The 24,184-nt window shown below is 39.6% G+C and overlaps 1 long non-coding RNA gene across 1 annotated transcript; it reads right to left on the minus strand.

Moving 5' to 3' along the window:
* Positions 1-11,425: 11,425 nt before the first annotated feature.
* LOC143414330 (uncharacterized) lies at positions 11,426-13,633 on the minus strand. Its single transcript, XR_013094864.1, has 3 exons — positions 13,463-13,633; positions 12,847-13,012; positions 11,426-12,138 (listed from the first exon to the last, which is right to left on the minus strand). It is a non-coding gene; the product is annotated as an uncharacterized LOC143414330 (long non-coding RNA).
* Between the last annotated feature and the right edge of the window lie 10,551 nt (positions 13,634-24,184).

A 24,184-nucleotide genomic window follows, 5' to 3' on the forward strand; every position in this document is an offset into this window, starting at 1 on the left:
GATTTATAGCAAAATGTGTTTAGTTTCATTGATGTGTGCGTGCCCTGCAATAGAAGTCAAGGCAGTACGTTAGTCGAGTCGTCTGTGTTGCTGCTCCGTCCACGCGCAGAATCATGTCAGGAAAAGTCGGGAGAAAGCGCCAGAGTCCAATTTGGGATTACTTTGAATATGACTGTTTTTTAGATATAGCAAGTGTCTTGTAGTGGAAAGAGACACAATGTCCTCCTGAGGCCCAGGGAAAGAAGAAAAAAAAAAAAGGAAAAGTATTTTCATTTTTTCTTTTTCTTTTTCTTTTTTCTTTAAGATAAATCAAATGTTGGGACGGTAAAAAAAAACACATTACAAAAACAAAATTGTTTTTAACTAATTTTATTTAAATTCTACAACATGTGCACTACAGTGCACAAGGGGAGTTCATTGATCACGAATGTGAAACTAACAACATTCAAGAGCTATTTAAGAAAATTAAAAGCTCCACTGAAATTTTTGTAAGCAGGATATTAAAACGTATTTATATAACAATATCATAAAAATGTAGATCAGGGATCAACTTAGTAGTCACTGACACTTCACTAGCTGTAAGCCATTGGTTCAGGAACAAGTGATTGCACTGGGCTTTCTATTTCACAAAAGTCAATTCATTTATGATATCTGAGGAAGTACTGTGATTTTTTATTTGGAGACACAAAGGAACATTTGGCACTTCCCACATCTCACATATGTTTTACTGTTGCACCCAACCATTCTACAACTGAAATGCTTTGGACTGTTAACCATTTCAGGCAAGTGGAGTGAACCATATTTTGCTACACTCTCATCTGATTGGGGCCTCCTTTTCTTGATTTTTGGAGAGAACTCTTCATTACTGGTATTATTCAGGTCTTGTTCACATGTTTGTCCCAGGTTTCTCAGCCAAGAGGAGCTTGAACTCCAGATACTGTGAGTTCTTTTCGCACATTGAGATCACTGATAACTTTTAGCAACGACGTGATCTTGTAGAAACAATTAGGTGTCATGGATTCAGCTATAAATGCGACTCTTATTTTTTACTTTACTGGAAAACATTTCTGCATTTTACCCATATTTTATTTTTAACTCAAAATCAAAAATTCCAGATTCTCCTACATGTTGGTTTTGGACCAGATAGGACGACAGATTTCAGGTGGCCCTGTGTTTTTCTCTATTAGATCTGCCACTGCATCTCGATAATCTTTGTGTGGCTCCTCCTGGGTTCTCACCCTCTCCTATCTGGCTCACATGACTCTCATCTTCTGAAGAATCTATGTCTGAATCTCGCTCAATTATTCTGTTAAGAATTCTCTCCGCCTTTGTTAAAGAGTTGTCTACTAGGAAAAAGTGAAATAAATATAAGTACAAAGTCCTGACGTGCACTAGAGTACACAGTAATAAATTAGTCATTTCCTCTGTGAAACTAAATAAGCTTAATTCTTAAAGACCCCTCAAATTATTTACTAGATGTTTATTTTTGAAAATTAATAAAAATCTGAGTTTAACAAAACATTTTAAATGTAAATATCAAGCTTACCTTTCTTTCTTCCAGAAAATGTGCTTGTGGGCATGCCAGCCATTTTGAAAAACAATTGGCAAGGCCACACCCCCACACATGTGATATAATTTTAAAGGTACTGTTGTCCTCTTTAAGAAACATCAGGACTTAGATGAGTGGCAAGTAGAGTATGAGAGCTACAAGCAAAAACTAAATGTGTACTACAGTGCGCAAAAATGAAGTACTGGGTCATCAGGGGGTTATGAGGGACATTTATAAAACGAAAAATCCCACAAACCTTGAAGTGCACTTGAAAAGCTCACACAAGAAGGTTAACTTATCTTGAAGAGCTCATCAGGGGGAGCACACTCCCCCTCCTTGAAGAGCTCCCCCACTCAACCCGCATCCCAAGACAACAGGACTGGGACATCTAAATAACTGTGTGAGTCAATCGCCTTCAAAAAGTTTATCAATTCACTTGAACCAAAATTAGGCGCACCCGGTGCTGCAAGAGTTAATAGTCTCAATACCCAAGGATAAGCAGAAGAGCATGACTGATATGATGGAACTGGGATTTGGTTACACTTAATTTTTGCAAGACACTACTAAAACTATAACTGGCGCTAATCAAAACTAAGCTGAAAACTAACGATTTTCAGAAAATAAAAAAAACTAGACTAAACTAGCAAAGAATTGGTAAAAACTAATTACAACTGGTATAAAATTGAAAATCTGGAGTTGAAACTAAATAAAAATAAAAACTAATGAAGATTGCAAAACAATTAAAACCCTGGTGCAGAGATTGGCAAATCTGACCAGGAAACGTTATAAAATGGATTGTCGGAACAGTCAGCGTTAAAGTCACCTTTGACAGTCCAGACTAAGATGGCGTTGAACATCTTCAGGGCGGAAAAGGGTTGGTGTGACCAAGGTGTGGTTTGGCTTGTTGTATGTATATTTCGAGATCATATGGCTCTGGATGGACCAGTTACCAGGGCATGGAAGGAGGACAGACTCAGGGAGTTTAAGTCAATCAACCATGAATCCAGCTCACCAGATTCATCACTGAGCCCCACCGTCACTGGGGTCTGACAGGGTGGCGCTGCATACTCTTCCTTTAATGTCACTATTTTCAACCTGTTAATTAGAGTGCTTAACCATGAAGTAAACTACGTCCACAACAAGTCAATACAGCTGTAAAGGTGGCCAATTATCAATCTATTACCAATCAATAACAACAGATAGCTTATGTTTTATGCATGCTTTCAGTCAACCACACACCCAGAGGATCTCCAATCCCAGAAAATTCCTTCTCCTCATTTAAAACACCTGCAAAGCCAGGCTTCTACCTTTCTACCTATAAAACCCGAGAGCAGCCAAATGGCTGGTAGGCTTTTAGCTAAGCTTTAGCTTCAGCTGGGAGTTTAAGGGACAGTAGGTGGAAGCAAACACATGATTTTTGGGGGGCAAATGTGAGAGTTAAAAATGGCTAATTTGTTTTTGATGTCTTTTCTCAATATGAGTGGTTTTAATAATTTTCAGACACACCTTGCAAATGTGCTTATAATGAGTTGGCACTCGGCCTTTTGAAGGTCATAAGCTTCGTTCGGCGTGATGGTCCGGACTGATAAAGTGTAGGAAATGCCTTGAGTGCAGAGGGCTAAATGCAAACACGCTTACACACACATAGGATATGATTAGAATAAGTCCCTGGGACATTCTGAATATTCTAAACCAAATCTGAATCACTAGAAGGTCAGTAGTTAACAACATTAGATTATTAGGGTTAGAAAGAGAGGTGTTTTGGTTTTCTGTCTCTTACAGAGAAAGGAACAGACACCAGACGAGGTCACAGAGATGCGAGGATCCTTCGCAGCAGAGACAGACACAGTGACTGCCGAGACACCAACTGGGTCCAAGTGTCATGGCGTTTGGGCTCCAGCTAGTCACCTCAAAAGGATGGATCCCATAAACACAGCAATAACCATGAAGGGGTTGGCGGAAATCCAGGAACACCAGACCAACGAGGTTCGAGAGGCTCTTGGGGGAAAAGGGGGACGCGTTCCTGTTCCTTTTTCTGGAGGATATACAGGAGACACAGGACCCGAGGATACACAGATCGTTGTTTGAAATCGGGGCGGAATAATCCCCTGATCTGTGCCACGACTGAAGAGTTGTCTAACCGCTGAGGTTGAAGACAGAAGAGCAGAGGATCACCCAACTGGAAGACACTGGTAGCTGCAGCAATAAAATAAAGGCTAAAAGCTCCTTGGACAGAAGTTCTAGTCTGAGTACGTGTGAAGGGTATAAGGTAGCACCAAATAAAGCTGTGGGAGAACTGGGGAGTGTCATCTGTACCGGCTACTGTTGTAATAATAGTTTTTCTTACATCTGAAATGCGCAAACTCAGAGGTCATCTCGCATGTGGTTCGCCCATCAGGGGGACAAAGGGCCTCAGGAGTGAGAAGAGAGGAACCCGGCCACACTGGATTACAGGGTGTTGGTGAGCTCATTATTCTAACGAGCTCATCAGGGGAAGTGTAAAATTATAATATTATTTTATGCCATGTTATACCCCTAATTAAAGGTTGTGAATTATTATGTAGTCTTAGTTTGCATTATTCTCCTGAATTAGAAGAAGCTGATAACTATTGCATTTGTTAAACTGATTTGCATTACATTAGACTGCTGACTTATTGTGGATGAATGATATTGTTTTATGATGTTATAAGAAATACTGTTCGCAGAAAGTCATCGCCTTATTTGTCTGATTAGAAGAGAACGGAACATGCTGGAGTTTTCTGCCCCATCTCAGCAGGAGCAGATAAACGGGGAGCAAAGGTCGTAGCTTAGGCACCGTGTGAGAGAAAGCATGTGAATGTTTAGGCTTTTATGATAAGGTGGGGGCACCAGAGGCTATAAGAGTTTGATTAATGCTCCACCATTTTGAGATCTGAGGCTGTCTGCATACAGTGTCCATCTCCCACGCGTGTGACTATTAAAATCATCGTTTGACTTAACCCGGCCGGACCAGTGTTGTTATTGTGGTTTTTCCTCTTGTCTCCATCCCCAATTTTGAACTCGTAACAGTGGATATTTATTTTATTTTTCTCTTGGTGTTGTCGTAATACTATTTACTTTATCTTAATGTGTACTTAATTTTGTCACCATGTGTATTTAAAAAAAAACAACAACAACATGATTTTTATTTTGTGTTATCAGTGCTGTCCTGGGGAGATATGAGGTCTCGTGTGACTTAAGGCTAATTCAGCTAATTGTTATGCATTTGTTTTAAAAAGTTTGTCCCTGATAGGGCTTAATCATGCCATGTCTTTTATGTTAAAATCTTTGAGTGTATAGGTCCCAGGGAAAGGGTTGTGCGGATCTTCATCTTGGACTGCAGCAAAGGAGTCGTCCAAAAAGTCCACTGGGAAGTTGGATGAAGAGTGCATGGAAATAGCTGTTTGTCGCCACGGAGTCCTCTTAGCTGCATTGGACATGTTTCAAGGGGAGATCTTTGCTTACCCTCTTTTTCTCCAGAGGAAGTTGGCAGCTAGCGTCCCAGGACATATTACGTTCCTTTGCTCCAATGTGGCCTGTAAATATTTCCCCTATTTAACCAAGGTGGCTCAGCAGTGCCCTGAGCTGAGGAACCTCTTGTCAATGCGTCCTTTTCTCGCCGTCATGCATGCAAAGGCTCACACTTGGAAATGCGAGGTATAACAAGTAAACAGTTTCCTGTCTAGGGCGGCCATCACAACGAAGTACATGTCTAAAGCAGGTATGTGTCCGTGTCTGAGATTCCACTCAGTCTCCTGCTCATTAATTCTTATTTGTATACTAACTGAAATGCAGGGCGAACAGACATGCTGACCCTCCTGGCTTTGGGCTGGAACAAAAGGAAAGTGGAACAACTGGGCCGCACTTTGAGCCAGAGATATCTAAAGGTGATTTTTTTTTTCAAAAACCATTTTAATGTGTGTGGTAATGGGGGAAAAACACCAGTACTCTTTTAATGTCAATATGAATGACATTTATGAATGTATTCTTAGATCATAAGGATCCTTAGAGAACAAGTGGAGAGCCTGAATGCGACCAAAAATGAGCTGGGTGTGGATGACGACACACTGCAGCAATGGGTGGCCGATGTCTAGAAATGGGCTGAAGGTGATTCTCAATATAATACACTCGTGTATAACAATAGGACCCACCATGGCCTCATTAAAGAACTTAAGGAAGAATTAAGATCTTTCTGACAGTGTCAACAAACAATGAAAAATAAGCCTTGTAAAAGCAGAATTTATGGCAGAGTTGTTGCGTTTCATCAAATTGGGTTGAAATGATGTCGTACTAGTTGGTTTTATAAACCTGAACACCAACATACTTGTTATCTAATGATAATGCAGCACATGAAGGCTACAGATGTGAACGTAAGCTCTTGATTTATAAATATCCTTTTTAAACAAACTCCCAGTATCTGAGCAGTAGTTGAATGTTTTGTTCTTGAATCATAATATGCTACTATGTTTTCCCATCTGATGTTGTTAAACTGTAGCTGCTGCTGACCTCCGGACAAAGAGAAAGGTCTTTGAGAAGGTGATGGCTGTGAGGCGCCCAAGAGAGGAGGAGATGATCCTTTGCAGAGAGATGCGGTCTCACTGGACAGTGTTGCGAATGCGATCTGTGGTGTTGGGGACAATCTCCTCAGACTGTAAGCACATCTTTTATTTATTAATTTTTTGATGAATCGATTGAAAATAAGAGCAGATGCTAAAGTCTTACTGGATCTCTTACCTATATCTAGATTGCTAGCTAACACTGCCTTCTCCCTTTAAAAACTATTTTTAATTACAGGATCCTAATTCCTTGTGTTTATGAGGTGAGGTTTTTTTTGTTTGTTTGTTTGTTTTACTTTACTCATAATTATTATTTGTTTTGTTCTTTTTACAGCCTCCTTTGTTGGCATGTCGGAGGATGCACAGAAGGGACTCTGTAGCCTGGTTTTAAAAAAACAAAGTGAACTGAAAGCTGAAATGCTCAAAGTAAAGGACGTGTACAAGAGAATCCTCAGCCACCAACCACTCCTGGAAATGGACTCGGAGGAGGACATTCCAGACGATGCCACTGAGAGTGATTTGAGCACTTCTGATGAAGACCGATTGTGTCATCATTGATGTTATGTTTGGTAAAATAAAAAGTTAATCACATCTCTGTTTAATGTGATTTTTCAACAGACATTTTACATTTTGAGAAGAAAAATGGAATTTCCTTGGTGCAGTTGTTTACCCTGAATCATTCTTTCCCATCTAATTTAATGACTAGTGTACATGTTCAGATACGATAACATAATTTAATTTATGGGATGCTTTCTGGGCTGCTCAAATTATCACAAAATTTAAAAGCACCAGGCAGCACACTCACAAGTAAATTTTTTGTTCAGTGTTTTGTCGAAGAAATCAACAAGTACAATTGAGATGTTTGCTGTAGTGGTGTGTTTGTTAAGAAGCATGCCAGCACACTGGTGAACTGACAGTCCCAGAATGCACCCGAGCCAGTGACTCGCCCCAGAGCAAATGGAAATTGCTTATCTAGAAAGACAACCGTCATCAAAGAAGAAGTAAAAGAGTAGGAAATGAATGGTAAGGAAAGGTACTGTGGGGTAGGAAAGAAAGGCCAGAGCTGTGCAAAATGACCTCCAGCAGGCCACAAATGTGCACGTCTGCTCAAACGGTCAGAAACTGACTCCATGAGGGTGGTATGAGGGCCCGACGTCCACAGGTGGGGTTGTCCTTACAGCCCAACACCATGCCGGATGTTTGGCATTTGCCAGAGAATACAAAGATTGGCAACTTTGCCACTGGTGCCCTGTGCTCCTCACAGATGAAAGCGGGTTCACACTGAGCACTTGTGACAGTCTGGAGACGCCGTGGAGAACCTTCTGCTGCCTGCAACATCCTCCAGCATGAGTTTGGCAGTGGGTCAGTTTTGGTGTGGGGTGGCATTTCTTGGGGCAGCTGCACAGCCCTCCATGTGTTCGGCAGAGGTAGCCTGACTGCCATTAGGTACTGAGATGAGATCCTCAGACCCCTTGTGAGACCATATGCTGGTGCAGCCCGCCCATTCCCCAGACCTGAATCCAATTGAGGACATCTGGGACATCATGTCTCGCTCCATCCACCAACTGCACCACAAAATGTCCATGAGTGGGCAGATGCTTTAGTCCTGGAGTCTGGGAGGAGATCCATCAGGAGAGCATCTGCCCAGGTGTTGTAGGGAGGTCATACAGGCATGTGGAGGCCACACAGACTAGTGAGCCTCATTTTGACATGTTTTAAGGACATTACATAAAACCAGATTAATGATTCTGTATCGCATTGATCAAGGAACCAACCCAATAGGAGCTAAAGGAATCCTCTTGACATTACTTCACTCAGTAAGTTTATGTTATGTTTAATGTGCATTTTCTTCATCAGTTTAGAACATAACATGTTAGCGCTCCCTGGTCCTTTTTGGAGACAGATCCTGAGACAGCAGGCAGCTATGGAGAACTCGTGTCAGCTGTGGTAATTAAGGAATACTTTGATTTAATATTGATTTCATGACAACTATCCTCAGGCACATATTCCTGGATATATATAATGACATAAGTAAACTCCCATTTTAGAATCATTGCCTTCTTTGATCTGACTTATTGCCTCAGACTTTGGCCCTGTGTCCCCAAAAGTATAGAAAATCCATGACACTGAGTAAGAGGCCTTTATCATGTTATAAGTGAGAGAGTTTGGTGTAACAGTGGTTGAACATGCCAAATCAATCCACAACATACTGCCATTCCCCAGCTGTAACCTGCATATGCATCAAACCAAAATCCAGTATCATAGCCACATGATAGACATACAGATGAGGTTAAAAGGGTTGTCTCATTTTGCCAGATAGCTTCATCCCAAAAAAGATAAACATTCTTCAAAAACAAAAGTTTGTGAATATTTCCAGTATTGCCAGGCCTAAACAAACCTGTTAAACTTATCAAATTATTGTCATAGATACGAACCTATTGATTGAAACAGAATAATCCATTGAAGCCTCCATCATCATCCAAGATCACTGTTACTGTTCAGATTATTTTATCTGTTTTCCTCTAGAATGTTTTGAAAATCAGCATTTGATCAACAGACTTTTTAAAAGTTTATTTTGATCCTATTGTTTACGTGTGTAATTGCATTTGTATTGAAATTATGACAGGAAAACCCTTAATCAAATTGTATCTTTGATATCTAATAATAATATTAACAATAATGTTACATATGTAATATGTACACAATAATAATGTGCAAACAAACAAGAAAATGGCAAAAAATGTCAATTTTCTCTAATACCCTGTATATATATATATATATATATATACATATACATATATATATACATATATATATACATATACATATATATATACATATACATATACATATATATACATATACATATATATATACACATATATATATATACATATACACATATATATATATATATATATATATATATATATATATATATATATACATATACACATATATATATATATATATATATATATATATATATATGTGTATATATGTATATATATATATATATATATATATATATATATATATACACATATATATATATATATATATATATATATATATATATATATATATATATATATATATATATATATGTGTGTATATATATATATATATATATATACATATATATATATATATACATATATATATATATATATATACATACATACATACATATAAAAACCACATATGACCACAACTCCAAATGTGAAATTGTCACTGCATGTAAACATGACATATTACAAAAAGGTAGAAACATATAATATACAATATGTTCTGAAGCTGGTACTGGTGCAGTTAACTTTGCTTTAGGCTCCCATACACAGTAGGTGTTACTTACTATACGTGCAGTGCAGTATTACTTTAACTTGTAACATGTTATAGTAAGCAAGTCACTTCTATATTTATGAGGATGTAGACAATAATGTTGGCTGATACAGTATGTAGAACTATGAGATATCGAGTGCAGGGAAGATATTATTGATCGATCAGATTCATGAATGTGTTAGGTACTTAAGCCACAATTAGAGAGTGAAACAGAGACTGACACTGGTTGAAATGTATAGTAAATATTTTATTTTGAACTTTTATGCTGAACTACAAACTGTGAACTGTGCGATCTCTGCAACCTGTGGTGCCTGGTTTACTGTGTGTAAAACTGCGCAGGTTCCCATGTGTCATCTCACACTTTGCCACTGTCAGGAGAAAAACATAACAAACAACAACGACAACCACACACAAAATAGGTGTAAACATGTATGTTTACAGATGGTGAGGGAGAGGGGGAGAGTTTCCAGTAAAAGGAGACGTGACTGCATCTTCAACCAATACTGAGCCTGCATAACCCTGAAAGAGACAGACAGAGGGGGGGGGGGGACACTAACCCCCAGCAGTCTGGTCCTATTACAGCATAACTAAGGGCTGAGCTGAACCAGCCCTAACTATAAGCTCTATAAAGAAGTAAAGTCTTATGCCAACTCTTAAAAGTGTTGACCATGTCCACCTCCAAAACTCATAATGGACTTTGGAGGTGGACAGCTATCAAGCTCCTCACAGAAGCTCCCAATTTACTTTAGTCCAAATACATGAATTCAAATTGAGTTGATAACTATTTACCAACAATATGAATGTCTGTTCCCGTCCAACAAAGTTGTTACTACATACCATGTTGAGCAGGGCTTCCACTTGACTTTAACTTCTTCTTTTTCCTGAAAAACATGACATAAACAAACAATTAATTCAGAAAGACATGCAAGTTGCAAACAAAAAGGAGCTTATAAACATTTGTGTACTATTGAATGGCTCAATATATTATACAATTAGTTTACAAAAACACAAGAACCACTACAATGCTTGTACTGCCAGCATCGAGTGCATGTCAGCAAAGCAACACTGCTTACATTGTGGCTCACAAGCAAAACTAACTGAAGCAGATGTTACTGAATGGGAAGGAGCACCTCCACATCAATCACTCCTTCTGAGCATGATGTCAGGAGGACTTTAAAGAACGTAAACATCAGGAAGGCAGCACGACCAGGTCGTATCAGGTGGTATGTTCTTATTTAATGTCCTATTTAGAGCGAAATACAGACTCAGTGGCTGAATTAGTGTAGATTCATCAAATACAAAAGCTTATGGATAGTCAGTCAGGCACAGTTCAAATCCGGGAAGTGCAAAGACGCAAACAAATCTGCACAGCAGCAGGCTAAATTACTTACATTTACAACTCTCCTGTCTACTATCTCTTCATATTTGAAAATCTCCTGTGTGCGGTGTTTTCGGCTTTCTGAAAAATAACAAATGAAATATTTACATGAGGTCTGTAAAACTGGAGAAAATGCAAAAATTAAGAAAAAGAAATCTTAACAAACTTAACGAACCTGTCATGTGTTTCGTACATTTACAGTACCATAACATCTAACCTTTCCTTGTCCTTTTTTTGTTTGGGACATCCGAGGTGTACACCGTAGAAATTGAGGGAGATGCAGGATGTGGAGATGGAGAGGAGGATGCAGGAGGAAGCAGAGACAGAGAGGAGGATGCAGGAGGAAGCAGAGATGGAGAGGAGGATGCAGGAGGAAGCAGAGATGGAGAGGAGGATGCAGGAGAAAGCAGAGACAGAGAGGAGGATGCAGGAGGAAGCAGAGATGGAGAGGAGGATGCAGGAGAAAGCAGAGACGGAGAGGAGGATGCAGGAGGAAGCAGAGATGGAGAGGAGGATGCAGGAGGAAGCAGAGATGAAGAGGAGGATGCAGGAGGAAGCAGAGATGAAGAGGAGGATGCAGGAGGAAGAAGAGATGGAGAGGAGGATGCAGGAGAAAGCAGAGACAGAGAGGATGATGCAGGAGGAAGCAGAGATGGAGAGGAGGATGCAGGAGAAAGCAGAGACAGAGAGGAGGATGCAGGAGGAAGCAGAGATGGAGAGGAGGATGCAGGAGGAAGCAGAGATGGAGAGGAGGATGGTCCAGCTGCTGGTGTAGAACTTTTAGCAGGAGGTGAAGCTTGTAATTCTGCAAAAGTGTAAATATTAAATATTCATTAAAATGGGTTGAAAAAATGTACAGTACACATAAACATATAATAAGTAGTGATTTGCATGTTTTCATTTAAGTTTTTACTAAAGTTACAACTTGTAAATATTGGCATCAAATATGTCATCTCACACACTCACTGACCCAAATCATTCAGTACAAGTGCCCTCTAGGGTAGTGTGACATCTGTAGTGCTTTTCTACATTGTACATTAATAAATTAATGAGTGTGACTATAAATCCAGATAGCTAATGACTTTTTTCCTCTGATGACACTACTTTCCTGACTTTGTAGTGCATAACATTTGACACACCTAGTGACAATTTGTATTATTATCCAATGTGAATGTGAGTGCGAATGGTTGTTTGTCCCTGTGTGTTGGCCCTGCGACAGACTGGCGACCTGTCCAGGGTGTACCCTGCCTCTCGCCCTATGACAGCTGGGATAGGCTCCAGCGCCCCCCGCGACCCTGAAAAGGATAAGCGGAAGTGAATGGATGGAACATTTGACACTTCAAGCTAGTACTATGACTTAGGAGTTTTGTACAATGGTGATGCTAACTACCTCAGGGAGGTAATCAGGTAACCTCTTAAGAAGTATATAAGTTATTTAAGAATCTTGGTGTTCATATTGGTAACATTATAACATTTGTTATACTAGAAAGTCTCGAAGAGAATTATCAGGTCTGGTTTTCGTGAAGATTTTTAAAATTACATTTATACATGAGTGTGAAAGACCATAATATACACACACACACATACAAAATTGTTCAGGTGGGTAACACCAGAGGTTCAGTATGGCTAGCTTTGGTGATGTGAACGCCACATGGGGAGGTAATAAGGCATATATAACACTATTTTATTTTAGCAACAGGACATGTAGGGCAGCTGTCACCTCACAGCAAGAAGGTTACTGGTCTGAACCTTGGCTGAATAATAGAATAGAATAGAATAGAATAGAACAGAACAGAACAGAACAGAATAGAGTAGAGTAGAGTAGAATAGAATAGCTGGTGACTGTTAACTATCCTCATCCTCACCATCTTGTTTGTCTCTGTGTACCCCGTGGTGATCTGCCTTCTTATCTAGGGTGTACCATGAGTATCACCCAAAGACAGCTAGGATAGGCTACCTGATAAGGACACCTGGTTACAGATAATGGACAAAGCATATCTTACTTCTCAGAAGGTGTTCATAAAGCTTCCTCATCTTCATGAGGATGTCACGTGCAGCACCTTCCGCTGGTTCGATCTGAGTGATCACGTCCCCTACTATACGGCCCTTACGGTCAAACTGTCCAAGAAACAGAATTGGCTGGTAGCCCAGGGCATGTAGTTTTGAAACCTGCAAGAACAACAAAGAAAAACATGCAGCCAGTCTTTCATGTAAGCAAATTGATGTATAACAAACCTTTAAGTTTCACATCTTTGTTGTTTTATTGTTGTAGATAGTTAAAAAGTATTTATGGTGACCAAACTTGTAAATGTATGATAAAATCCATCTTGAAATGTTTTGTCTCTCAGTTACTAGCCGATTAAATTAAAAATCAGAAGTAGCTTAAATAAAAATAGTTTTTAACAAGTTTTTTCTAGTTTGATGTCTTTAGTGTGATGATGTTATTCTGATGTGAATAACTTTTTTATTTATGCTCTTTTATAAATTAATATTTTATGCGTATATACATGCCTTGTTAGTTTCTTACTTCATGATATACAAGAAAACATTGACAACTGTGATTAATAAAGAATTGTCTAGCAGACCAACCACTTATTAGATCAGAACTTTTAAACTTACTGACAACTGGGCTGAATTAACCACCCTGCTCGCATTTCTGTTGTTTTTAACAGAGGCAGCCCAGTTACTGTTTTTAAACTGTTCTTGTTTTTTTTTCAATCCCTCCTTTACGTTCAGGCTGCCCAGACATCCACTGCATGTCTTCCTGTTGCAGGTGTTTGGAGCCTGACAGGAAGGGTATGGTTTGGTTTTTGGCTTTGTCATTTCTTCATAATTGTAGATAAAACATCTCTTAAACAAGGGCAGGTTTTTAAACATTACATGGCCTGATCCAGTCAGGCGGTGATCAGATCCCAGCAGCGACCTGCTTGGAAAAACTCCCTTTTGATTGGTGAAGCGCTCTAAATCACATTTAAATGTAACGGTGCCCCCTGCTGGACAATCTGTGAACTCTTAACGTTTCCACAGGGGTGTTTTAAAATATGGATTTATTGAATGCCAAAGGATTGTAGGACATTTTCTCAAAATTTCCTTATTCTTTAAGAGCCGTTTGGCATCTTTTAAAAGGACCTGCGGTTTGTAGCATAAGAAAGGTCTATGATGTACATCTTGAAATTCCCCAGTCACTTTTATGTTGCAGCTGAAGCCATGGGCCGGGCTAAGGAAAGTGAGGTAAAATTCTGACTTTTTAGTCCGAAAACCCCCTTCCCTCTCCCCGCTGAACTAACAGCACTGGTCTATGTGTGCAGCTGGCTGTGAGACTGCTGTGCAGGGACCATCTACAAAATGCAACAGAGGAAAAAGATTGTTATAAATTACTCATTCCCTTAAATACTGTCATTTCCCAAAAGTCTCATTACATATTCCCGTTGATTGTACTGCCAAGGAAAAATCATAATGTGCTTCTGGATAATTTGGGGTATTTTTTTGTTTTTATTAGGAAAATGATTAAATAAGTTAACTTCCTGCTACATGCTGTGAACATCTTATTTAGTATTTCCTTATGAGCCACTTTTCTCTGGCTTTTTAATTTGAATTTACCGGTACCATAATGTGCTACAGAGAATATGGGGAAAGTTAATAGATATCTATTTGGAAGTGCCATTACCAAATTTAAGGAACTGACTCCATTTTTGCCTCATAACTTTTGCACTGTCCACTTCCTGCTGTGACAAAACAAATTTCCCACGTGTGGGACTAATAAAGGTTATCTTATCTTATCTTATCTTATCTTATCTTATCTTATAAATATTCCCATAAGTGCCACGTGCCAGTGCAGTGGTAACACTACAAGGCACCATGGTTATTGCTGAATATGCATGTTTTACATATTTGGGTGTTGCACTTTGTAGATGGTCCCTGCACACTATTCTCGCAGTGAGCAGCAGATGAGCTTGTAGCTTGTTGTCAGCCTTAATTTGTGGGTGTTCTATAAAACTATATTTACTAATTATTTCTACTAGCAGTTCAAATGTCTACATTTTTCCATTATAACCTTGAAAATAAAATACATAGATCTTACTCCTTGACTTAAAATGTTTAGACTTTCCAAAAGAATTTTACAGATATTTGTCATAAATTTCCAAACTGTCTTTCCCCCCCTAATATAGTATAAATTAGACACCGTTTTGTGAGTGAGTTGATTTTTTCAACGTCATACACACACTCACACGCCCTGTGTGAGTACGGGGAAACTTGTGAACACAAAAAATAAAATAACAATAATAATATTTGAAATCCATAAATGACAGCCAGTGACAAAAATAGAAACATGATGATTTATTTATTTATTTCTAAGCCACACTTGCAGACACATGTTCTCATTGTTAGAGCACAAAATATAAATGTTTGTACAGGAAAGATAAAATTTAAGGCACGTTTTATTTCCCACGCACAAACAGCAAAACTGCAGAAGAGTGTGAAGCTGCTGAAACTCAGAACGAACGATAAATTATATTTACAGAGCCACAGACTCACACCAGACTTCAGAACAGTCCTCTTTATTCACAGGTTTAAAACACACACACGGCTGCAGGTCTAAATCTGAGGCGGACCTGCAGTGTGTTCATGTCTCAGTTTTGTCTTCCAGGCTTTTTGCAGAAACATCTGTGAACCCGCAAAAGCAGAGGACATCAGGTGCATTCAGGTGCACCTGATGTCTGTTTGCTCACTGACGCCATCGTTAGAAGGTTCATTAGCTAATCGCTGACCTTTGTTTACTCACATCACTGATGACAAGCTCCTGATGTTAAGCATGAACTAAAAGCTGAAACACGGCTGAGACTACACAAACTCCTGCTGCAGCTTCTTTTAAACCAGCCACAGATTACTGATTGATCAGTAAGTAGTTATCTTTTTGGTGCGTGCTGACCGTTCAAACGCTCCTCCGTCATGTCTCGCCGTTTCTAAAGGATGTCAGGGATCCTCAGGGAGGCCACGCTCACATCCTCACACTCCCTCTCCTGCTCCTCTTCCTCTGGAGGCTTGCTCATCACTGTGAACCGGATTCTGTTGGGGAAAGGACGGTCCTGTTAGCATAGCTGACAAAAAGTCAGAGCTCTTTTGAGCCAACCATCCCTTTAACGTTAACTAGTAATGACTTCATGAACTTCTTCACAAATAAAATTTTTATCATTAGAGAAAAAATTACCAATAATCATCCCACAGATGTAATATTATCTACAGCTACTCTTAGTACCATTGATGTTAAGTTAGACTCTTTTTCTCCAATTGATCTTTCTGAGTTAACTTCAATAATTACTTCCTCCAAACCATCAACGTGTCTTTTAGACCCCATTCCTACAAAACTGCTCAAAGAAGTCCTGCCATTAATTAATTCTTCGATCTTAAATATGATCAACCTATCTCTAATAATCGGCTATGTACCACAGGCCTTCAAGCTGGCTGTAGTTAAACCTTTACTCAAAAAGCCATCTCTAGACCCAGCAGTCTTAGCTAATTATAGGCCAATCTCCAACCTTCCTTTCATATCAAAAATCCTTGAAAGAGTAGTTGTCAAACAGCTAACAGATCATCTGCAGAGGAATGGTTTATTTGAAGAGTTTCAGTCAGGTTTCAGAGCTCATCACAGCACAGAAACAGCTTTAGTGAAGGTTACAAATGATCTTCTTATGGCCTCTGACAGTGGACTCATCTCTGTGCTAAACCTTAGCGCAGCATTCGATACTGTTGACCATAATATCCTATTAGAGCGATTAGAACATGCTGTAGGTATTACAGGTACTGCGCTGCAGTGGTTTGTATCATATCTATCTAATAGACTCCAATTTGTGCATGTAAATGGAGAGTCCTCTTCACACACTGAGGTTAATTATGGAGTTCCACAGGGTTCAGTGCTAGGACCAATTCTGTTTACATTATACATGCTTCCCTTAGGCAGTATCATTAGAAGACATAGCATACATTTTCACTGCTATGCTGATGACACCCAACTCTATCTGTCCATAAAGCCAGATAACACACACCAATTAGTTAAACTGCAGGAATGTCTTAAAGACATAAAGACCTGGATGGCCGCTAACTTTCTGCTTCTTAATTCAGATAAAACTGAGGTTATTGTAATCGGCCCTGAAAATCTTAGAAATATGGTATCTAACCAGATTCTTACTCTGGATGGCATTACCTTGGCCTCCAGTAACACTGTGAGGAACCTTGGAGTCATTTTTGACCAGGACATGTCCTTCAACGCACATATTAAACAAATATGTAAGACTGCTTTCTTCCATTTGCGCAACATCTCTAAAATTAGAAATATCCTGTCTCAGAGTGACGCTGAAAAACTAGTTCATGCATTTATTACTTCCAGGTTGGACTACTGTAATTCATTATTATCAGGATGTCCAAAAAACTCGCTGAAAAGCCTTCAGCTAATCCAAAATGCTGCAGCAAGAGTCCTGACAGGGACTAGAAAGAGAGAGCATATTTCTCCTATTTTGGCTTCCCTTCATTGGCTTCCTGTTAAGTCCAGAATTGAATTCAAAATCCTGCTCCTCACATACAAGGTCTTAAATAATCAGGCCCCATCTTATCTCAATGACCTTGTAGTACCATATCACCCTATTAGAGCACTTTGCTCTCGCTCTGCAAGCCTACTTGTTGTTCCTAGAGTATTTAAAAGTAGAATGGGAGGGAGAGCCTTCAGTTTTCAGGCCCCTCTTCTGTGGAACCAGCTTCCAGTTTGGATTCGGGAGACAGACACTATCTCTACTTTTAAGATTAGGCTTCAAACTTTCCTTTTTGCTAAAGCATATAGTTAGGGCTGGACCAGGTGACCGTGAATCCTCCCTTAGTTATGCTGCAATAGATGTAGGCTGCCGAGGGATTCCCATGATGCATTGAGTTTTTCCTTTCCAGTCACCTTTCTCACTCACTATGTATTAACAGACCTCTCTGCATTGAATCATATCTGTTATTAACCTCTGTCTCTCTTCCACAGCATGTCTTTATCCTGTCTTCCTTCTCTCACCCCAACCGGTCGCAGCAGATGGCCGCCCCTCCCTGAGCCTGGTTCTGCCGGAGGTTTCTTCCTGTTAAAAGGGGGTTTTTCCTTCCCACTGTCGCCAAAGTGCTTGCTCATAGGGGGTCATATGATTCACTTGATTTTCTTTTAGGTTTATTTCAGCACGTGGAGGCTGAATTGTTTGTACTCTGTGAACTAATCGAACGTTCACACACAACTGGAGACACAACATGAAGTAAAAAATAGAAACACATTTTCATGTAAAAACTCTTTTAAAAATATAATTATTCTACAAATACATCACATGAAACTGATGCTGCTTTCAATGATGTCATTAGCATGTTCAGTGTTTTCGTATCCTTCATGGATTTCATTTTCTCGCAATCTTTACTTTGGGATGATCAGTGTGTGCGGTCACTGTGTGAGTAATTATTGAGAGGGAATTAAAAATGTCAACAATTTTAAACTGATATCTTTATTTCTCATTAGGCAATCGTCACAAGCAGGTTAATGTCAGCATTGCTGTAACCAACGGCTGTCAGAAGTCAAAGGTCATTTTTATTTGATGCTATTGCACTTAATTATGTTTTATTTTCCCTCGAAATAACATCTGCCTTATCAATAACTTAGAGTGATCTGATCAATAAACACAAGTTTGAAAAAGTTTGTTTTTGGATGAACTTCATGAACAGGAAATCTAACTCACAACCGGTCACAGTGTGTAGCAGTGAGCACAAAGTCTTCAGTGATGAGGAATTCTCCACAGACATGTTGACCCTTGTTATTCTGAACTGATCCCATGTAGGGTATCGAGTTGTCCGGAGCTTTTGTTCCATGAATAATTCCTGTTGAAAACTCTGGTAAATTAAAAAAAAAAAAGATGATAAAGTTAGTGTGCCGTTTACAGCCGTAAGATAAATCAGGTATATTTGATGTTCACACTGATGCCTTGTAGACATGGTAGAAAACAAAGAAGAAACTTGTGAAGACAGTGCATGGTGCCAGCAGGAAACTCAAACTGTCCTTTACTCAGTAGAAAGACCTTTATACATCACGCGTCTTAGTTTGAAGGCTGGTCTATCGTTATCATCTCGACTTCCTGTCATGCCAACCTCTCTGCAGTGCAGGTTTGATTTACCATTATCTAATGTCAAAAGGGGGGTGGTGCATTACAAAGCAGCGAGAGAGACAGAAAGGCAGGAGAGTTCAGGTAAGAGTTGGATTTTAAATAGAGGGCTCTGTGTGCGGGCAGGCGGAGATGAGGATCCAAATGCAGGACTCAAACACAGAATTGTAACTCAAAACCTCAGCTTTATTGCTGGAGAAATTAAAACATGAACTGAACAAGGGTAGTGAACACGAAAATACTGAACACAGTACAAAACACACAGGCATAATCCGACGGTACGATGCAGCACTGAGCAAGGGCAAACACAGGGCTAATATATACAGGGAAGTAATCAGGGAATGGAAAACAGGAGGGAGACACAGCTGGGAGAGATTGGGGCTAACGAGTCAGGGGATCGAAGCTGGACACACTGACATAAGACACAATCCTTCAAAATAAAACAGGAAACAATACACACTAAACTAAGACACGGACTGGACAGAGAGAGACAGACTAGACACTGAACTAAACCAGCAAAAAACATGAGAACACAAAACCTAAGAACTAATCCCTAAACAAGAATAACTAAAACATAGATTAATAATCACCATCATCATCATCATCATCATAACCAACAAAAGCACCACAAGAGAATAAGAAAACAATCCATAATGCAAAAACACACCAAAACATAACAACTCAAAATACTGGGTCAAACTGACCCAGAACCGTAACAGGTAAGGAGATGTCATTTCAGGACTTAAACCAGACTCTAAGAAATTGCTGTGTCTAATTTTGCGATGCTGCGAGTAACAAACTGGGTTCAGTTTGGAGGTTGAAGAGGAACTTTCCCTCGCCAGGCCGGCAGCCGTCTGTGTTTATCTCATGCAGCGCAGGGCTAAATTTAAAATTATTAAATACTTAAGACAATGTATATTCTTCTATGACAAAAAATACATGTGTTCATTTAAGCAAATAAACAGAGCCGTAAGAGATGTTTTTCAGAAACTGTTGTCTTTATTTTGATTTGCAACTAACAAATTTTTTTTAAAATTTGTAGTTTTTGTTGTGCTCTCTATTATGTGAACCCCTCACCTAATTTGTTATGTTTTTTAACAAATTAAACCCCAAAAATCAAATGATCCCCTGTGAGCAAGCACTAGGCACGGTGGAAAGGAAAAACTCCCTTTAAACAGGAAGAAACCTTTGACAGAACCAGGCTCAGGAAGGGGCAGCCATCTGTCGCGACTGGCTGGGGGGTGAGAGGCAAAAGAAAAGAAAAATGAGAGCCTAACATGAACAACGTATGGTTTTCTGGACTGTGGATGAAAAGCAGTCCATCATTACTAGTCTTTAAAAAGGGACTAATCGATCATCAAGGTAGCAATATGACTCAAGGAGGCCATAGACAGAGTTAAATAGGCAATCACTGTTAAGCATTGAAAAGCCCCAGTAAGCTGCAGGTATAATAAGGCCTACTGCGGCAACACCTAAACCTATTTTAAGTAGGCGTTTAGCACCATGACGCCATGAACCACTAGTCGGAACCATGTCAGGAGATGGTTCTGAGACGGGAGAAACAAGCTCCTCGGGTTCAGGAGCAAGATTCTCCAGCTGCAGAGGTTCACCAGTGATGTTGTGAACAGCAGCTAATATTTCTTCTTCCTCCTGCCTTCTCAGCTGATCCTTAAGACTATTAATTATTTCTCTTTTCATTTTAAGATGTTCATAAAGTTCATCTATGAGATCTTCGTTATGAACAATCTTGAAATTTTGCTTTTTGACTTTTTCTTCCAGCCAAAATATTTGCTGCGTCAGACTTTTTGTTGTCTTTTCTTGATGCTGAAGATTTTCTAAAGATTTCTTGAGAGTTGTGTTCGCTGTTTTTAATTTGTTTAGCTCATCTCTTGACTCATGGAAATTATCTTTATAATAATTCTTTTTGAGCTTTAGGGTGCTCAACTCCAACTGGAGTTGTTGAATTTTCATTTGAAGCTCCATAGGGTCAGGTATTTGTCTCTCCGTCAACCCATACAGTCTTTGTGATTCCTCTCGAATCTCTCCGTCAGACTGTGAATTATTAAATGCTTCGTTTGACATTTCTTTAAACTCTTAATGCAAAGTGTCGACAAGAAAAAATGTTTGCTTAATTGTTTAATTTTAAAAAATAGTCCCTTTCTGAAAGGTTTCTGGTTTGCTAAACACAACTCGCTGTTTCTGAAAATGTTCCAAGTAAAACTGTTTGCAAAGGTGAAGAGGGGGTATTTATAGACTTTCGTGGCTGCGAATTTGACGTCAGCGCTCTTTGAGCCTTTGATCTTTTGTTCGGTCACAGGATCACATGACAGCTGTGCGTAATTCTGTGCATGCTCAGTGATGCACGGTTTTGTTTTGTTTTGAATTTTTTTAAATACCCTGAAAACAGTCCAAACAGTGTTGCCAACTTAGCGATTTTGTCGCTATATTTAGGGAGTTTTCAAACCCCCCTTAGCGTCGTTTTTTTTTTCTTCTAAAAAGCGACTAGCGACCAATCTGGCGACTTTTTCTGGTGTTATTGGAGGCTTATTTATGACGACTTTTGACGTGAAAGCGCTTGTTGCTTTTACTCTCAACAAGCAGCGGGTGCTGCCGTGGGCACATCGCTCGTGCCAAAGCGCTCACAGGCGGAGGATAGTCCTCCTCCAGCTGCTATCAGGGCAGGAGATGTTCACGTGCGTCCAAACTGCAAATGAATCGCGCACGAGCAAAGCCGCCGCTCCCGCACTGACTGTAACGCAGTCAATTCTTCTTTTACTGTTATGCTGTTTTGTGGATCACAAGGTTTAAAACTACTTGTAAACACACACACAGTAACTCAACCTGCAGCTGCAGCGCAAATAACAACGAAAATTGTTTGTAAACGTGTCCTGGAGTTTACAGGTGCAGACAGTGCAACAGCTTCCAGGTCATTTATTCTGCCAATATGGCAAGAAGGTCATAACTGCTTCAAGCACTGTCTATATCAGGGGTAGGCAACGCCAGGCCTCGAGGGCCGGTGTCCTGCAGGTTTTAGATCTCACCCTGGGTCAACACACCTGAATCAAATGATTAGTTCATTACCAGCCCCCTGGAGAACTTCAAGACATGTTTAGGAGGTAATTTAGCCATTTGAATCAGCTGTGTTGGTTCAAGGACACATCTAAAACCTGCCGGACACCAGCACTCGAGGCCTGGCGTTGCCTACCCCTGGTCTATATGATCTGGTCAGAGAGGCTGACTGCATCACCGCTGATGATGAGTACTAGCGGTTAGTGATGGCCAAATGAAGCTTTCCGAAGCACTGAAGCTTGTATTGAAAAACGGTTCATTACTCGAAGCTTTTCAACACAGTCCTCTCTGGTGACATCTGGTGGTGAAACTGTTGAAGAGCAGCTTGAATCTGCAAAATAAAACGGACTGCTCAATTATCACTGCTCACACAAGAGTAGAGTTCTCTCTGATATTGGGCCACCGTTCCGTTGCTTTGAACATGTAATTGGTTTTGTTTTCTCGATTGGGGGCCTGAAAAAAATGTAATGCGTATTTGCGTAATACATTTTGATCAATAAACTTTCCCTATTTAAACATGCACTATGGTGTAGAGATGGCACGATACCACTTTTTTATGTCCGATACCGATACCGATATCATAAATTTGGATATCTGCCGATACCGATATGAATCCGATATAGTGTTTTTTAATCAACAAAACTGTTTTTTAAAATATCTTGCTGCATTTTGCAAGTCTGCAAGTTCATACTCAAGTTTAAAACAACAACTACACTAAAGCTATTCTGTTATACCTGTATACAAAAAAAATATTTCATAGTTCAGCAATACTGATCAATCTAATAAACTTAGACCTACACCATCCTCCCTATTCTGGTATTTTAAAGAGTACTTGGCGTAAATATTAAGCAACCTAACTAATAGGGTTCCAACTCCCAGCAACAACAAAAATAAATAAATAAAAAATAGGGAACCACCCCTCACGCTCCACCTCATGATGCTTAATCAACGTAATCAACCTTAATTTGATGCAGTGTGAAAAAAAATGCACAGAAATCAATTATTTTTCAAGAAATATTAAATAGATTCAACATCTTTCTTCAACAAAATTGCAGACTGCACAGGAAAATGTACTATAGCTTACTAGGATATATATATTAGACTTAATAGTCACTATATACAGTAATTGACTTCTATTCATTTTACATCAAATTAAAACTTTGGGTGTCAGATAATTATTTATTAAAAGCTAGACATTTTAAATGAGAATAAGAAAGAAAAGTATGTCTTTGTGCCCCCTTTTCCCAGTTAATGCCCTATCGGCCCCCCTGGCTAAACTTTGCTAGATCCGCCCCTGCACAGTTACCAGCCGTCAGCTACGTAGAAAAAGATCCTGGTGTAGAAAGTAATATTAAATAAATTGTAACAACAGCTTATCAAGCTTAAACGTGCTGCTGTTGTTCAGCCGCTGGTTTGCTCTTTCTGGCGCAAAGTGGACCAAAAACAAACGAGAGACAGACTCGCGACAGAAAAGCCGATCAGCTGATTTAAGCAGTTTCACGATTGAAGTAGCAGCCGGAGAGCGAGAGGCAGTCGCTCGTTAAGCTTAACTTGGGAATGCTTTACAAACATTCAGAGATGGACTTACACACTTGCTTTACTTCTCTCGGGGATAACTTTGTCGGAGATGAAATGCCAGGTTGCTAGCAAAGCTCCAAATGCTATCCAGACCACCGACAGGTCCCGCATGCCACAGCTGCTCTATCACGTGATGCATACTGCTCCGACGTTCTGAGGCGAGTTACGGCGTGTTGCAAGTTTTGTGAGGTGCTTTCGTGATATTTAATGGATCGGATTACATTTTTTATTTTTCTCCGATATCCGATCCAGTAATTTAGGTCAGTATCTCTACTATGGTGTGGCCTTTCTTTGCTCATAACTCATTGATGTTGGTAAATACAATAAGTGAGCAATATATATAATATACATATGAGAATGCACAGCACATTATGGAGTATGCCCCTGCTGTGGAGTCCTGCCTCCATCTTGTCATTTAATCACTGGACAGCTGGACAGGTTCATACAAAATATTAGATGAGGCCAATTGTCCTATACATATTTTGACCTAGGGGTGGAATTGATTGTGAATTGGAAAGGGAAAATGCTT

Source organism: Maylandia zebra, linkage group LG20, assembly GCF_041146795.1.
Source record: "Maylandia zebra isolate NMK-2024a linkage group LG20, Mzebra_GT3a, whole genome shotgun sequence".
Classification (NCBI taxonomy): Eukaryota; Metazoa; Chordata; class Actinopteri; order Cichliformes; family Cichlidae; genus Maylandia; species Maylandia zebra.